Source organism: Bombus vancouverensis, chromosome 2 (genome assembly GCF_051014615.1).
Source record: "Bombus vancouverensis nearcticus chromosome 2, iyBomVanc1_principal, whole genome shotgun sequence".
Lineage (NCBI taxonomy): Eukaryota > Metazoa > Arthropoda > Insecta > Hymenoptera > Apidae > Bombus > Bombus vancouverensis.
In genome coordinates, this window is record NC_134912.1 from 2,099,912 (window position 1) to 2,106,017 (window position 6,106).

Here is a 6,106-nt window from a genome sequence, read left to right on the forward strand (position 1 = left end):
TCGCATTTATGAAGCAACGTTCCCTTTTTGATTTTCTCTTCTACTTATATTCTCTTAATGCAATTGTTATTCTTCAAATTAAATTTTATTTAGAAGCTCACAATATATTTATATTTAATTATATTTAAAACAATCGAATACGTTAGAAAGTGTTCACATAGAAATTTAATTAAAAGAGCAGAAGTATGTGTTCGGCAGAATGGGCGATATTTTCAGCAATTTTTGTAATAATAAACTTTATAATTACTTCATATTTTCCGTTACGGCAAAAACAAACTTAAACTGTGATAATATCCATCGAGACAACGATCTACAGTGAGATCCGTTATAACGAGACGTGATAAAGTGCACGCGTACCGAGCGATAATTCAAAGTCGATTTTCTCGAAAGCAAAGCCTCAAACGAAAAATTTTTGTTCCATATTTTCGACTTCTTTTTTCGCCTAGAATCACCCCCTTTCCGCTTGTACCACTAGTTACCAACCACCCTGTAGCGGCACACGAGTCAGAGGACAATTCAAATCCTGTTGTTGTTTTGTTTCGTAGTATCAAGACCGTTAGGTTACAAGTAATGTAAAGACGAATAAACTCCGAGCAAAGCAATGTCGCCGCTACGTACAACCGTCAAACGTAGACGAATTCGAATTTTCCGGTTCTCCCCCGACCAGTATAAATAAGCGGACGCGATCGCAAGGAAATGAGTCATAGTCAGTTGTCAATCAGTTTTCGACCAGTTATCAACGAATTATCAGCGATCTAATTAACGAGTCATTAACGATCCTATTTTACGACTTATACGCTGTCTTAGCGAATCGGTTAGTAAGAGCGTCTTTGCTAGCATTATCTGTATACTAATTTATCATTTTAAATATATTCGACAGTTTCAACAACAATGCAATCTCGTCATTAAACCTCACCGACCAACCGCTATGTTAGAGTTCCTTATAATAAGTTATATATCAGTCGAATTATTATAGATCTATACTAAAAAGTATCATCTGATTTACTCTCTAATACCCAAGTAAAAGTTTTACCATTTTTATTCTCCACATACTTTAGTTATGAGCACGGAATACACGATCTTAAACTTTATTTCAATAACCTATACGTTTCGCTGGATTTGCTATAGTATTATTTATACTAGAAACGTTACGAAACGTATTGTCACAATGACTTTTCATCTCGTTTGCTTTGCATTTTCATTTGAATATCGTATTAATCTTCTCGAGTCATCTGTTCTCTCTCGATCGATAGATGCGGCATCCACGTCGCTCTAAGTACTCGTTATTAAGCCTCGTCGCATCCACCTCCCTTTTAACGACAGCTAACCCGCTCCACTCGTATATTTCTCCCACTGGAATATTTTACGATCGAAGGGAGGAACCGGCGAGCCAAGCGTTGTCACAATCCCAAGATTTACGTATTGTTACACACAGCTAGTTTCGCAGTGCTGTTTCATCCGTAAGTTGGATCAAAACTCGCAGTGAAACCATCGAGCTTCATCCAGGAATGATCCTCGAAAACTGGCGAACTTGGCAGTCAGTGTTCTTTACGAAATTTTATTGCGTGAGTTTGAAATTTTATTTTTCGATACAGGGGATAAAATTTCACTGTCGCCGTGATAAGTAATTGTTATATTCTTGCTTTGTCAATTCAGAGTCTGACGTTTTCAGGTTTAGATCAATAACGATTTTTTCATACACCTAGCCAGCTCACGAAAGTATTAAAATATTTGTAAAAACTTTATATACAGATATTTTGATAGATATCTTGTATTATACAGCACATTTTGAAATCTCATTAGTACTATAACGAGACACGAGTGTCGCCATTATATTTATTAGCAAACTCTGAAACCGATCTGAAGATATATATGAAAATTACAAAATATTTATTGCGAACATAATTTTGCAAAAATCACCAAAATACAGTCAAAGTGAACAATCAATTATTAACTATATATTTAATAAGCCGGAATATGTAATGAGACTATCTTTGGCACTGATTGCATGTTTAGAACCATTGTTGTTCATGATGTACGCTAATTTTTCATTAATTGTTTTGCACATTTTGGAATTGATCTGAAATCTTACCAATATAATCATGATAGCTATGTGTCGTTACGGTGCTACTTATATTAAACACGAAAAATGTTTATATTAAACACGAAAAATGTAAAGCGCCGACACATATTATAGCATGGCTACGTCGTACCGTTGCGTATCGGTACTTTTGCCTAAAACATCATTACAAAAATTCACCGTTTATTGTGAATACCAAAATGTATTTAATTGTATCTTGGGTTTAATGAACATATTTAAATAAAAAAATAAAAAAATCGTTACGGTGCTAGATTTTAAAAAGTTTCGTATAATGTGTTGTTAACAATGAGAACACACAATCGTTTCTGAAATAGCCAAAAAACGTGCTACAGGATTATGAGTTTACAATTTTGAATTTCATATTTTAATGTTCAAATTGTCTCATTATGCAATGCATTATATTGTAACTGGTGCTATAGATACGATATTGTACGATATTGTGTGATATTGTGCAGAATAAATACTAGCTTTTAACTATTTGAAACAGTATAATAACATCGACAAAATATCTTTTTGCATTACTTTATCCATAATCCATAATCCATATCCATTATCCATAATCCAATTCCATAATCGCACGATCTAGCAGAACCGCCTCAAATAAAAGGTTGTTCACCATCTCTAGTACAAAATTGTAAAAACTCAATTTACGTTTACACTACGGCATCCTCGACGTAATCATCTAGAAAGTCATACCAATAAATATTCCGCTTGTTTAATGAAATTCCCTTTCATGAAAGTACCAAAGCAGCAACCAGTGAACCTAACTAAAGCCGACGATTTACGAGAACAAATTTTTCCAAGAGGGAGAGGGGGCGTTCGCAGCGGAATCGACGCAACGAGCCAGACAATCCGCTGTTTGTATTAACGCAAATCGGATAAACGTCGACGGTTCGTGCAGATTCTAAAATAATGCAGCACTCCGTTAATATTGCTATGGCCCTCAAAGACGAAATCCACTTCTGACACTGTGGCTTTCATTCGACGCGATGGTTATGTTCCATCAGCGCCGCTTTGAACAATTTTTAAAAGATACGAACTGTCTAAAGAGAACCACGGAGGATTCGTTCGTTCGGAGTTTGTTCCGGTTTTGTAAGGTTGAGCGAACAGGAATATCCTGATGAGTTATATAATTTCGTTAGTTCCTTTTACATTGTTTTTCCTTAGTATATTTTTATCGGCTTTTTCACTGTACCAGAAATATCTCGCATGGAAAACACAATACGAGTAAAATGCATCGAATCGTGCTTATTAATATTGTATTTTATTCACATGTTAACTGGATTATTACTCGATGAGAAACTCTTGGCGAACATGGAGGTAAACGTTAATGGAATGAAATGACGTAATTTTGTTTAATTTTATGCAAATGTGGATATAATAATATATTGTTCATACGACACAACTGTAGATCTAACCAAAGTAGATCTGTAGACCAAAGTCAAAACTACAACTAGCAGAACATCTGTCATTAAATAATCTTTAAATAATCTTTAAAAACTTTATACATAAATCTATTCATAAGAGACGACTTATGTGAATAAACCAATAATTAAGTATAGCGGACGATATCTTCGTCTAAAAAAGTGCAACGTTAACAAATCTTGTAAGCTCAGAATACACATGAGCATCCTTAAAACTATGAAACCTGACGTACATTTTAATGAAACCATTAAATTAACACCGCAAATAAACAAGCCATTTTTTAAGAGAAAAATCTGTCATTTTAAATTAATTACCGCGGAAAAATTAGCATGCTAAGAGGATGGTACACAAATTTCATAGAAACTCCGCAGCTCTTATTCTGTTTGATCCTTCCTGTTTCTGTATCACATTCAACCAGTTAAAATAACCAGTTCCACATTTTTATCTTTACAATTTCTAAAATCGTAGGAATTTTCGACAAAATTAACGTTGTTAAGTGGCAGACGAAAAGAAGCTTAGATAGCTGTGTATATGAATATGAATCAAATTTGTGTCAAACACTTCTTCTCTGCTATTATAATTTATTTTCACAAAATTACTGCGCTTTTTCCCCTTTTTACTCTTTACCCTTACTTTTACTCGTCGCTGTATATATTTATTTATTTTTATCGCTTCTCCTTAATTATAATCTTCTATATATAATATACGTATACTCGTATTTAGGAACATGACATGTACGATATATTTAAAAACATTTATGACATATTTATATTTAAGATATATTTCTGATATTATTTACAGATTCGAAATCGATAGTTCTAGTGTTAGCTCCATTTATCATATTGCTTTCAATGAACGAATGAAAATGGTCGATCGTATAGATGTATGTTGAGGAAACTTGTGCGATAACGAACATTTCTCTGAAACTTCTGCTACGTTCCACTTCTGACACGGTCGATTCCCACGAAGATGATACGATACAGCTTTTCGCGAGATTAGCGTTGAGATAAACCCCGTAGAAGCTTAGAATTCGCGAGAACACGTTAACACGGTCGCGTGAACTAATGCAAGCGAGAAGTGTGCATGCAAAACCGATTGGTGGTAAAGTGAGTCATCTCCCCGAAGGCATTCGGATGTGTGTTACATAAAGATTACATGGAAACCCTCGAGTTTACTGACACCGCCGCAATTTACATAGATCGATAATTCGAGATTACTTACCCCAGAAGTGACCGACCTATTGACTTACATGTTGTAGTGTGTTGCGGAGATTTCATGTTAACTTGGAAAACTAAATTACATATAGATATATGTGAAAATGATGGTTATTTCATACACGTATGTCGCAGTTCTCGAATTCTTGTTTTACGTATTTATATAATTTATTTAACGAATAAGAAAATGTTTAATATTTTGGCAACATTTATAGGAAAATATTGAAACAAGAAATTGTGTATATCAAGAATAATTACTTCATTTCTTCCTCAAATTTGCTGATACAAAAATACGATAGAGTGTACACTTTTTCGGAAATATATTTATCTTTAAAATCTGTCCAGGTAGGCATTTGGTAAATTCATTTAGCATTGTACTTTATTTATTGGGTTGACAACTAAGTGATTGACAACTAAGAGCTTTTGTCATTAGGTGGTAATGACAAAATCCGCAGTCACTTATTTGCTAACCCAACATATATCCTGCGGGTGATTCTCAGTGTTGTACAACGATACAGGTAAGTACATATCTTATAAAGTCAAATATTGTAAAAATTTTTGCAAAAGGATATTTTATTAGGGTATAAACTGAAATAGGACTATACTTTAGCTAGAACTATTTGATGGCGACAATAGCACTTTCATTACGAGGTATTTATTACCATTAACCTTTTATAATACACTAATGTTGCTATAGCAGCATTCATAATGTTAAAAGAACTATAAATAAATTTATAAATATCAATAAAATCCTCGTTCATAGACAGTCTTAATTCTAAGTTTCAATTCCGTGGTTGTGGAAATTCCTGGTTAGGAAACAATCCACTTAACGTGTTAACATTACGACACTGATAGCAGCTGCACATATTCAGCGAGACAGTCTCATATTTTATCTCATCAATGTGAATTCTGTGCAACGTAAAATTTTAATAAACTCATGAAAACAATGCTCGAAAGAAAGCGATGCTCTGATCGGTAATTATACCTCATTGCATCGTCAAAGATTAGGTGTACTAACTCTTATGTCTTCGAAATTTCGCCTGTTAAAATTTTATCCTCTCACTCGACATCGGCAAAGATCGCGTTTCTCATCCCGTCATGCTAAAATCATTCTCCTCGCTCCAATTTCAGCTACTTTGCTATCCATGCAGTACGTTTTCCTGACACTACATCGTTGCTTCTTCAAAGATGTTCAAACGATATTTAACTATTTCATCGCACACAAGGAAATGGGATACACAAAATTGGGGAGAGAAAATGGGTAGCTAAAACGCTACTCCGATTTCGTTGTAACAAATCGTTGTATGTCGCTGAAGAATGGACCACACAGTATGTGTGGTATGTACCTGTTTCTTATACAGACGTA